The following is a 12,289-nucleotide window of genomic DNA, read 5'->3' as shown; positions in this document are numbered from 1 at the left end:
TGGGCTTGGGGCCTGGAATTGATTTTTCCTCTGCTTTCCTTTCTTCTTTTGAGACCCAGCTGCTGTTGCTGGTCCTACCTGTCTGCTAGAATTTGGCTTAGGCTGTCTCTTGAGCCCTTTTCCCTAGAGGCTCTGACCTAGGGAGGGGGCTTGCTGGGGAGTGGGAGGCTGAGCCTGGCTGGTGGACTCCGGTCTCACCCTGCACTCACCTGCCTGCTGCGTGCTTACTCACTTGCTCACTCACCTGCTCACCCACCTGCCCACATACCTGCTCACTCACCTCTCACCCACCTGCACACTCAACTGCTCACCCACCTGCACACTCATGTACTCACCTGCACACCCACCTGCACACTCCCTTGTACACTCACCTGCTCACTCATTCACCTGCTCACCTGCACACTCATCTGCTCATTCACCTGCTCATCTGCATACTCACTTGTTCACCCATTCACCCGCTCACCTACCTGCTCACTCATTCACCTGCTTACCTGCACACCTACCTGCTTACTCATTCACGCGTTCACCTGCTTGCTTGTTCATGTGACCTTCCCCCCACTGCCTCCAATCCCGTGTGGCCTCTGGCAGGATGCGCATACCAGTTGTATGAACTTGGTGGTCAATCTCTAGTGTCTGTCCAGCCCCAGTGCTCCGTGCACGCGGTGACCCTCACCCCACCCCAGGACTCTGTCAGGGCTGGGAGGGCATCTCCTCTGCCGCATATGGAATTAGCTTTGGTTTGTCATTATGTCACAACCAGCTAGTGGTTCCAGTACTTCATGCTCTACAAAACCTCAGCTTGAGAATAGAGAAGAGGCCACGTGCTGTATGGATGATACCACATTGGCTTTGGATCACCTTGCAGTGTGCATGCCCACACTGGGTAATGTTGGCAGTGATGTGCTAGCCTTTGCTGGATTGGTGATGGAGGCCGGTGCCAGCAGCTTGGTCGAGCTGGGCCCAGGTGAGCAGTCGTGCATTGGAGGAAGAGTGTGGCCTGGGCACCCCAGGCCTGTTATGGTACCACTGTCCCCATGGTCAGCTGGTGCTGGTATCTCGGCTCAGAGGGTAGCGTGCAGGCCTCAGCTGGCCCTTCCTTTCCATCAAGGTTGGACAGTTAGAGTGTGAGCAGTCGGGGAACAGGGCAGTTTTTGTGAAGCATCTGCTAAGTCCAGGTCCTGTGCCAGGGCTTTCGGAGCTGGTCTTCTCCTAGTCTGCACTGCAGCCTCCTAAGGTTGGGTTTTTAATCTCATTTTTAAGTGAAACCGAGGCTCAGAGTGGCTAAGCAAGCAACCTAAAGTCACACAGCCATGACTTTTAGTTCTTGTGTTGGTTTCCTATGGCTGCTGTCACACATGCACATGACTACAACCCTGGTGGCCTAAACAACACACATTTATTCTCTTACAGTTCTGGAGGTCAGAAGTGCTCAAATCACGGCATCAGCAGGGCTGCATTCCCTTCCAGAGGCCAGAGGGGAGAGCCCGCTTCCCTGTCTTTCCAGCTTCTCTCCTTCCCCATCTTCACAGCCAGCAGTATTACACTGGCCACCCCACCGTGGTCACATCTCCCTCTGAGCTCAGCGGGGAAAGGCTCGTTGTTTTTAAACATTCATGTAGTTAGATTGGGCCTGCCTGGATAATCCAGACTGATCTCCTCCTAATTTTGAGTTCCATAACCTTGATCTCATCTGCAAAGTCCCTTTTGCCAGGTCAGATAGCATTCGGAGATCCTGGGGATTAGGGCGGGGGCATCTTTGAGGGGTTGTTATTCTGCTGACTATGGTTCGCAAGCCCAGGCTGAGAACTTTATCCAGAACAAGGCCCTTGTGTTGTCATTTGGGGAAACTGAGGCCCAGTGTGTCATGGAGGGCGCTGCCAGGGCTGGGACTCCTGACCCAGTTTCTTCCCCCACACTACACTGCCTCTTCTGAACAGCAATCGCAGCAGCCCTCATGGGCACACAGCTTATGTTGTTTGCATTGCTCAGCACCAATTATCTCCTCTTGCAACATGCCCTGGGCATGAAAGGAGCTGGTCCTTCTCCACGGCTGGAAGAATGCGTCCTCCCCAGGACCTCTGGGAGGATGGCACTATTAAGCCAGGCTTGTTGATGATCATTTCGGTCAACAATCACCCTGCTGTTAGTTTTATGTGAAACGCGGGAAGCCCAATTTGCTGTCCTCAAACTGAGTCTATCTCGCTTCTAACCGGGCAGGTCACTCCGCTCTGCCTAATTTCAGGGACACTGTCTTGCAGGAGACCCAGTTGCGTTCCTGTCCTGCCCTCTGAGTCCTCTGAGTTATCTGGGCCTCCTGCCCTCATTTCTCTGGGGCCTGGGAAAGGGAAGGGGCTTGTCCAAGGTCACAGGGCAGGTTGGGGCAAAGAGGGGGCCTGCTCTGGCCGCTGTGTGCTGGTGGGTGGCTTCCTACCACCACCTTCCAGCTGGACGCCTGTGAACCCCTCATCTCCCTGGGGCTCTCAACTGCTGCTGTTGGGCTACTCCTACTGGGAGTGGGTGGCACCCAAGGAGTTCACTGCTGGGGATGTTTGTGGGGTTTCCATATGCAGCCCAAGAATGGGGACCCGGGGAGGAAGTGGTACAACATCAGGAGTTTCCAGCATCTTTTCTAGAACAGCTGTTGTGCCGCCCAGACTTTCTTCCTTTAACTTACTTCTTATTAAGAAACAGATAAAAAGGAATAAGCTTGGAGAATAATGAGACAGCAATTACTCCACAGCCCGCCTTTATCACACTGTCAGCAATAAAGCATTTTAGCTTCAGATCTTTGCCTTTTAAGAAATCAAGCTTGGCAGGTGGAGCGGAGGCACCCTATGTGTCATCCTCCTCCCTCCCCAACTTTTCCCAGGGAGAGTTGAGGCCCAGAATCGGAGCTCAGCATTCTTGTGCAGTTTTTAAAAATTTCTCCTGCCTGGCAAGCCTCTAACAATGTGAGGATGCTTTGCAGGTTTTCAGACTTTATAGAAATGGCATCACATTGTGTGTCCCTCAGTGACTTGCCTCCATCCTCTTCATGTTTTTGAGATGTATTCCTATGGGTATGTGTGACTCTATTTGGTTCATCTTTTTGTTTTGTTTTGGTTTTGGGTTTTTTTGCTTTTAGTTTTTAGAGGTGGTCTTTTTTAGATTGCCCAGGTTGGACTCACATTCCTGAGCTCCAGCATGCGTCCCGCCTTGGTCTCCCGAGTAGCTGGGACTACAGGAGTGTGCCCCTCTGCCTGGCTCTTGTTTGTTCATTTTTATCTCGCTACAGTATTTCATTGTTGGGTTAAACCACAATTTGTCTGGTCTCCTGGGGAGGGCATTTGGGTGGTTTACAGTTTTCACTAGTACAGCTGGTGTTGGCAGACACGGTCTTGTGCCTGTCTCGTTGGGCGCTTGTGCTGGGCTTTGTCAAGGGTGTGAGCATCTTCAGCTGCAGGAAACCACGCCAGGCTACTCTCTGATCCACTGCGCCAATCATCAGCATCCCTTGTGCGACCCGTTCTTACGTGTGCACCATCACACAGCATGACCACTTTTTACTCTCCGCCAATCCAGTGGCATCTCATTGTCGGAATTGGTGTTTCTTTGATGACACCTGCGGTTGGGCGTCTCCTCACATACTTCTTGGCTATCCAGGATTTGTCTTTTGTGGCTCTCCTCTTCCTATACCTCTGCCCCTTCCCATGTGTTTCCTTATTGATGTTAGGGATTCTGTGTATGATCCTTTATCTGGGAGGGGACTTACACATGGCTCCTCCCGGATGGCAGCTTGTCATCCAACTCTGCTCACTTAGCCACTCTCTGGCAGTGTTTGTAATCCTCATATAGTCGGGTTTCACGGTCGTTCCCTTCATGGTTTGTTCTTTTTGTTCCTTGATTAAGAAATCCTTTTCTACCTGAAAGTTCAAGTTTTTATTCTTATTTCTTAAAAATGTTCTCTCTGTTTTAAAATAATAGCTTTATGGAGATAGAATTCACAAACTAAAAGTATGCTATATGTATATGTATGTGTATATGTGTGTGTGTGTATATATGTATGTGTGTATGTGTGTGTGTATATATATATATATACACATATATATATATACACACACACAAATATATATGAAAGTATGCAATCCTGTGGTTTTCTTTTTTTTTCCTTTGGGACAGAGTCTCACTTTGTCACCCAGGCTGGAGTGCAGTGGCGAGATCTCGGCTCACTACAACCTCTGCCTCCTGAGTTCAAGCAATTTTCCTGCCTCAGCCTCCCGAGAGTAGCTGGGACTACAGGTGCCTGCCACAACACCCAGCTAATTTTTGTATTTTCAGTAGAGACGGGGTTTTGCCATGTTGGCCAGGCTAGTCTCGAACTCCTGACCTCAGGTGATCCGCCCGCCTCGGCCTCTCAAAGCGCTGGGATTACAGGCGTGAGCCACCGTGCCCAGCCAATCCAGTGGTTTTCAGTATAGTCGCAGAGTTGCACACTCATCACCACTATCTAATTCTGGATTGTTTTAGTCACCCCAGAAAGGAACCCCGTTTCCATTAGCAGTCACCCCCTGTCCCCTCCTTGCCTGCACCAGCCCCTGGAAACCACTCATCTACTTTGTGTCTATGAATCTGCCTATTCTGGACATTTTATATAAATGGAAACATACAGTATGTGATCTTTGGTGTCTCACTTCTTTCCTATAATATAAGAAAAGCCCAAGTTTTTGTTATTTTTATTATTTTATTATTTTTAGAGATGGGAGTTTGCTATGTTGCCCAGGCTGAGGTGCAGTGGCTATTCACAGGCGTGATCATCGCACACTACAGCTTTGAACTCCTAGCTTCAAGTGATCCTCCTATCTCAGCCTCCTGAGTAGCTGGGCCTACAAGCGTGTACCACCATGCCTGACCTCAGAAAAAAAGTTTAAAATTAAAAAAAGAAAAATCACAATGGGGTCTCGCTATGTTGCTCAGGCTGGTCTCTAACTCCTGGGCTCAAACGATCCTCCCACACTGGCCTCCCAAAGTGCTGGAATTACAGGCATTAGCCACTGTGCCTGGTCAAAATAGTTTTTTCACATAGAACTCTCTGACCTTCCTGGAACTGTTTTCTGTATATGGTGTGAGGCCGAGATAGAGTTTAACTGTTTTCTGGGTGAACAGTTGGATGCTGCCGCAGCCCCGTTCACGAAGCACTCTGTTCTTTCCCCACCGGCACCATGGCCACACACCAGGTGTGTGGGTCTTTTCTGGGCTCCACCTTGCCTCTCCACGTGGCTATGTTATCTTTCCTGTAGAGTCCGGTGCACATAGAGCTGTCTTCTCTGAACTCCCATCGCCCTAGGAATCCTACCACCTGGCTGGTGAGGATTTATTCTTGTTTTCATTGCCTCAGTGAAACGCAGTCCAGATGTGTTGCTGCTGCCAGATGGAACCGCCCAGAGCCCCCTCTTTCTCTTGCTGCAGGGCCTTGGATTCCCACCGCTGCCGCTCACCGCAGATCAAGTGCCTTCCCTGAGCCGCTCTCCCGGTGCTGGCTGTGATGACCCAGCCACGCCTGGATTTCCCTGTTTCCTGAGCTGCCTCCACCTGCTGCACCTCCCACCTCTGCAGGTGGCTGAGATGTCCCACCCCTCCCACGCCTCCCCACTGTTCTTACTAACTCTGTTGGAAAGCAGGCTCCGGGGCAGAGCTGTCAGGGGAGGGCATCATCCTGGCCCCCCAGCTCTTCCCACAGAGCCTGGCACTCGGTAGAGATTTGGTTGACATCTAGTGACGAAAGCAGCCCCCACACACTTTCTCCTGAAACCAGCAAAGGTCTCCCCTTTATGCTACTGGGGGGCTTGGCACCTGCATTCTGGGGCTCGGTAAGGGTTGTTTATTCTCCCCCCTTGCAGACTTCAGTCCTACGTGATTAGTTGCATCATAATCCCTCTAGCTTTTGTTGCATTTGCTTCAGAGTTCAGCTCCACTAATTAATAGTCAGGGACAGGAGGGTACAGGGTCCCTCGGAGTTGGAGGCTGGGAGCTGGATGATTGGAACAGTGACCACAGAGCTGCATGTTAAAATCACCCACGGGGTGTTTAAAATGCAAACTGATGCCCAGGTCCCTCCCCTAGAGTGTCCAATTCAGTTAGTCTCAGGGGAAGAGATCAGGTTTTAAAAGCTCCCCAAGGAGCCAGGAGGGCGTACCTTTCAGCCTGATGCTGGGAGCCGCAGGCTGAATGTGATGTGACCGCTGTGTGGTGAGATGTCTCTCCTGGGCAGGACTAGCTGACGTCTGCACACAGTCCAGATCTATCACTGATTCCCGACTTTAGCAGTGAAGTTGGGGTTGGTAGGGGAGTGTGATGGACATTAACAGTGCCGACACCTGCACCACCCCCTCACACACACAGGTCAATTTCCAGATGCATGAAGGCCTTGAAGGCACAGGGAAGGAATTCTTTTCCCCTTGTCCCCATATTTGAAGCAATTACAGTTTTCATTTGGCTTGTCAGGCTTCCCAAGCAGCGGATGGAGAAATGAGTTTGAGTTTTGGTTTGAGAACACTGGTGGTTCCCAGGCAGATCCAAAGTAGGGCACATGCTAGATGAACTGAGCCGGAGCGGGGCTTTCCATTCAGCTGCTCCCTCCAGATTGCAGTGTCATTGGGAAGCCTTGTGGCTTTTCCTGGAATTAAGTGCTGGGTGCCCAGTGGCCCCTGAAGCTGGGGAGAGGCAGGCAGCCGGTGTGGGAGTCCCCAGCCCAGAGCAGAGTGGCCCACGAGGGGACAGATGGGACCGAGAGGACAGGCGTGCACTCATCGGGGAAGGCTGACCGGCCAGCACCAGGAGATTTCATTCTCATTAGGGCAGCCGTTCGTTTTCCTCTTCTCTAGCTACTTTTTTTCCCTGGAGGCACTGGGAAGGGTGTCCTCGGCATGTTTGATTTCCAATCCGGCTGTGGGAGTGTGAGATGGAGAGTGTGGGGCTCCGGTCGTGGGCAGCTCCATTTTTGCCCGCATCTGCGAGGTGGGACTTTAGGTTCCCATGATCCCGCGTCTCCAGGCATGGAGGTGGATCTCAGGAGAAGCTGGTGCCAGCCTGCAGGCCACGTGTGACCTGGCGAGGCTCAGAGGCTGTGGGGTCTTTGGCTCAAGTCTTTTCACATCTGGGGCTGGGTGCCTTGGAGGCGAGGTCTCGGAGGAGAGATGGGTCAAGGATAATGGAGTTCAGAGTGACGTTCCCTGGAGCCTGGGCCCTGAAAGTTGCCTTGCGTCACGAAGAGAATTTCTGCTCTGGGAGAGGAGGGGAGTCAGGCTGTTTCCCAAGCCCCATCCCCTGCCTCAGTGGGTTGTCTGGAAGAGCCCTGGGTGTGGGAACACACACACACACACACACACACACACACACACACACACACACCCCCTTCAAATTTTAACCCTGGTTTTATGAGTTCTGTGACTGGGTGGTTATGGAGCCCCTCGGAACCTCGGTCTCTTTGTTGGGGGAGTAGGTGAAAGTTGCTGTGCCTCCTTGCCAGGCAAAGCTTAGAATGAACAGCCCTGACAACCATGGTGATGATGTCTTGAGAGGCCCAGGGTCAGTGCGCCAGAACCCCGGGGTTGGTGTGGAAGCTGCAAGTTAGATGGAGAGAGCCTTGGCTGTAGACAGACCCAGGTTCAAATCTCAGCCCTGCAAGGTTCCCGCTGGGTGACCTTAGCCTTGCTGCCGAACATCACTGAGTCTCAGGCACCTTGTCGATAACACAGTGGTAGCAGTTACAGGATGTCCCTCATCAGCTTGGTGTGATGGGGTTGTGCTCAGTATGTGCTGGCATATGGTCGGTACTCAGCAAAATGTGTGTGTGTGAATGGGAAAGATGGTTCTCTTCTTTATGCCCCAAGTGGATGGGAGAACTCTTTTGCATGCCCATTTGTGGGCTGTGGGCACTGAGGCCTGCCTGGCTCCGTGCAGCCACCACCAAAAGCTGTCCTCACAGGAACCGGATGCCCCCTCTCAGGCCTCTTGCCTTCATCCATAAATCATGCCCGTTTCACATTTAGCCTGCCCCTCCGAGAGCTGCGATGCCTTCCAGGAGCTGGTGTCAGCTGGGATTGGCATGGCCACTGATGCTAAGGGGCACAGCACAGGTGTACCCAGACCTGTTGTGGCTCCACCTCCCTGCCTTTGCTCAGGCTGTGCCTTCAGCTCATATGTGCCTTTCGTCTTCTCCATCCTCACAAACTCTGTCAGAGTCCTGCTTGCTCTTCAGTGCTCAGCTCGAGTGTCACCTCCTTCAGGAAGGAGGCCCTGATTTCTCCTGATCAGCACACCCCTGTTCTCTGCCCCTCTCTCCTGGGCTGCGCCTCCTTACTCCACTCTTTGCCTGGCAGTAGATGTGGTTATTCCTGCAGCTCCTTCATTAGGCCAAGTGTCCCTCACAGGAAGGGATGTGCCTTTGACCGATAATATACTGCCCCCCGCCCGCCGACCTCCGCTGGTCCTGTGGCTGGCTGGCTTTTTGACCTTGGGCAGATTCATCTACTCTGAGCATTCGTTCCTTTTTTCCTTTGTAAGACGGGGTTCTGCCTGGCGGGGTTCTGCCTGGCAGGGTCCTGCGGAGATTGGGGGAGCAGAGTTAGCTCTTCTGGCACTGGGGTAGGTAAGCAGCTTCCTGTGCCATACTGGGAACCTTCATTGTTCCAGAGGCTTCTGCCCAAAGAAAGACTGTTCAGCCGCTGCTTTCTCTCCCCCTATGATGGGGAACTCACCACCCGACTGGTAGCCTGGACTGTGATGAAATCGATAACTCCTTTTGGGTCTCAGATTAGAGGATACTCTCTGCTCTCCAAGAATTTCAGTCCTTTGGTGACCCTTTGGAATGCTGGGATCCAGGGAGTAGGCAGGTCTGGAGTTGCCCTATCTCCCAAGTCCCTTGAGAAGATGGGGCCATCCCAGGCTCTGCTGGCTCAGCTCACAGGGCTCTTTGGTGAACCCACACAAGCAGAGCGCCCCAGGCCTTGCTGGGGGAAACCCGGAAGTGCTCATGCATCAGAGGTGCAGGGCGGCCAGGAACATGCAGCTGCAGGACCCGCTGGGCCTGGCGTGCGGGCAGTGGCTACCTCGGGATGAAGCAGCGGCCAAGGGCTAGCGCCTGCTGGGTGGGATGGGGCACTGCAGGACGTGCGGCCAGTGTGGCCCTTCTGTTGCCTCCAGCCCAGGATGGGTGGTGCTGAGCCGGAGGGTGCGGAGGACTGCCTGGGAAGAGGAGGCCGGCTGCTACCCAGAGCCTCTAGGCCACCACTCCCTGGGTCTGTAGCTGCCACTTTGCCTCCTTGACCCTCAGTTTCTTCATCTGTGAACTGGGGGGGCCTGGTCACCTGCCTCACAGTGAGGAATGTTGAGGACTAATGTGTGTAAGGCACACGATTGCTGTTCGCTAGATGAATGTGGTTATGGACAGGTTTTTCTGGAATCTGCATCTCCGTCCGTGTCCCTGGTGCTTGGAGCTCCCCCCAGTTGGTGGTACCAAGAGCACTGGCTTAAGAGCCTGGAGCCTGGTTCTCCCTGGCCCTGCTCTGCCTGTGTTACTTGGTGCACCCTTGCACCTTGTTTCTGCACTTTGTGGGAGGTACGCGTTCGTTTAATGAGGCCCTTCCGCCCCATGGAGCCACCAGCCCTGAGGCTGCAGCTGACCCCTCTTAATGAAGTGGAAGGAGAAGGGGATTTAATCAGCCAAGCTGCTGCACTGAACAGTGGTATCAGCTGCCTTGCACAGGGCCCGTGGAGCTGCTGGGCATGAGCCCTGATGGAGGCCCGTGGCTTGGAGTGGCCAGGTCTCCTGCTAATGACCTGCCACAAGCCTGCCTGGCCCCAGACCTTGCAGAAATTGACCAGGGCTGGGAAGCCATGCCATAGGGCCTTGCGCAGGGGGAGGGGCTGGGAGGCAGACCTGGGGAGGGTGCGTAGCAACTGGAGAGTCAGGCTCTGTGTGTCACCATGTGTCACCATGTGTCCCTGTGTGTCACTGCAGCTCCCTCACCCCCAGCCTCCACCTTCTATGGAGAGAGGATAAACCATATTTTCTCCTGAGTGGTCACAGACACTATTGACGCCCAGCCCCAATCCCTGAGGCACTTCCTGCTTCTGAGCCCACGGCTGTATCACCTGCTGGAACCTGCAGCTCTGCCTGGGACCCCTTCCTGTCCATTCTCCTCTTGGGCAGTGCTGGGACGTTAATACTCCCAGTGAACCATTGGACAGGTGGGGTGACTCTGAGCCCTAGAGCTCACCGGCAGGGTGGACACCCCTTCCATTGGCTTCTTCCCTTCCCTGCCTCCCTTCTCTACCCGTCTACCTGGGCTTCCTGGGGTTGCCTCCCACATTACCCACATGAAGTTGATTCCTCCTCTCTGAGTCTGCACCCAACCTGAGATATAAGATCATGGGGAGGCGTGCGTGAGACAGGAGCGTCAGGCACCGCAGAGTCAGATGCAAGGAGCGTGTGCCCACAGCCCAGGATGCTCTGCCCCCTGTAGCCTCGGCAGCTCCTTGTCTGGGGTTCCCCAGCTTGGGGTGTGGGGTGCTGTATCACATGCTTGGCTGAGTGCTCCTGAGGAGCTCGTCGCAACTACTGCTGGTAGGAGATGGTGGGATGGAGCCAGGGAGGCAGCTAAGAACAGGTCCCTCCAGGGATGAGTTCCTATTAGGGCTGCAGACATTTTTCTGGGGGCTGACTGTGTGCCAAGTGCTCAGCTAGGGAAGGAAGGTCACAGAGGTGATGGGACATGGCTTCTGGTCCCCCAGTTCTTACTGTCTGGACACAGCAAAGTCTGGAAGGGAGGTGGAAGTGACATCATCTTGCCAGTGTGAAAACCAGGCCGGGAGGGGCAATACCACCCAGCCCCTGCCTCACAGCTTCCCAGAAGGCCAGTGAGCCCTGGTCCCAGTGGCAGGACCCAGCACAGGGTATCTGGGATGGAGCTGGCCTAGCGCCAATGGGGAGGGCTTGGCAGACCTGCAGGCTCTGTGACTCCCGCCCACCGTGCTGCACAGCTTTCCCCCAACCCCTCCTCATGGGAGCAAGGGATCCATGAAGAGGGCGGGGTGAGGAGAGCTCAGGTCCGGCTCCTGGACACAAGAACATTGTAGGGAGACACCCTCCTGCCCAGTTGGCAGCTGGATAGGGAATCCCCCAGAATTGGTCCGATGGCCCCCAGAGGGGTTAGGGGAGCACCCCAGGGGACCCCATGGCCAGGCCAGCCCAGCCCAGGGTCACCTCCCTCATTTTGCCCTCAGGCAGCCAAGCTGGGAAATGATGTCCCCTCCCCTGTGGCTTCAGCACTCATTACTGTAAACCCTGGGATTAATTCTATTACCCACTCATCTCCAAGAGGCTGGGGCTTGCACGCACCCAGCGGGATCACGAGTTTTGAGGCTGCCAGGAAGGACGGTCCTCCCAGGGAGCCGGCCCTTCCCAGGGTCTCCTGCCCTCCAGCCCCCGCCTGGGAGTGCCCAGATCACTCTTGTTCTTCCTGTCTGAAGAGGGCCTGCTCCTGACCCAAGGGTGACTGATGCCCGGCTCACTGGCTCCCAGCAGCCTGGAGAGCTCTTCTAGGGAGCTGAGTGTGGGGAGAGGGTCAGGGTGTTGGGTTTCAAATGTCCGTTGCTTCATTGGGTGGCCATGCATGTAATGTGAGGGTGCAAGAGTTTAATCCGTTCTCCTTTTTTTTTTTTTTTTTTTTTTTTTAAAGACAGAGTCTCGCTCTGTTGCGCATCTGGAGTGCAGTGGCATGATCTCGGCTCACTGCAACCTCTGCCCCTTGGTTCAAGCAATTCTCCTGCTTCACCCTCCTGAGTAGCTGAGATTACAGGGGCCCACCACCACTCCCAGATAATTTTTATATTTTTAGTAGAGATGGGGTTTCACCTTGTTGGCCAGGCTTGTTTTGAACTCCTGACCTTAGGTGATCCGCCCGCCTCGGCCTCCGAAAGTGCTGGGATTACAGGCATGAGCCACTGCGCCCAGCCATTCTTTTTTTCTGAAAGAAGGATTTCAGAACTAGATTAGAAGTAGGTTATTTGAAAATTAACAAGAAATGATGTGAATAAATAAAAACCCACTGGTTCCCTCATCTGAGCAGCCGCACAGTCAGGGTTTCTGTGGACTTCCTTCCTGAACTCATGTCAGTGCGTGGATATTTTTAAACGTTGCAGCCGTTATGCATGTCATTTTGTGTCCAGTTCTTTCCACTGGCATTTTAAGCGTTTTTCCATATTGTTTAGGAGAGAAACTCTTTCTAAACATCATTTTAATGATGACAGG

General features: G+C 53.5%; 1 protein-coding gene across 2 annotated transcripts in view; it reads left to right on the top strand.

The window, feature by feature from the left end:
• CCDC85C (coiled-coil domain containing 85C) overlaps positions 1–12,289 on the top strand; it is a 91,944-nt gene that overhangs the window by 52,144 nt on the left and 27,511 nt on the right. The window lies entirely within an intron of this gene.

The sequence above is a fragment of the Pongo abelii genome, chromosome 15, assembly GCF_028885655.2.
Source record: "Pongo abelii isolate AG06213 chromosome 15, NHGRI_mPonAbe1-v2.0_pri, whole genome shotgun sequence".
Lineage (NCBI taxonomy): Eukaryota > Metazoa > Chordata > Mammalia > Primates > Hominidae > Pongo > Pongo abelii.
This window is presented reverse-complemented; position numbering and strand designations above follow the sequence as displayed.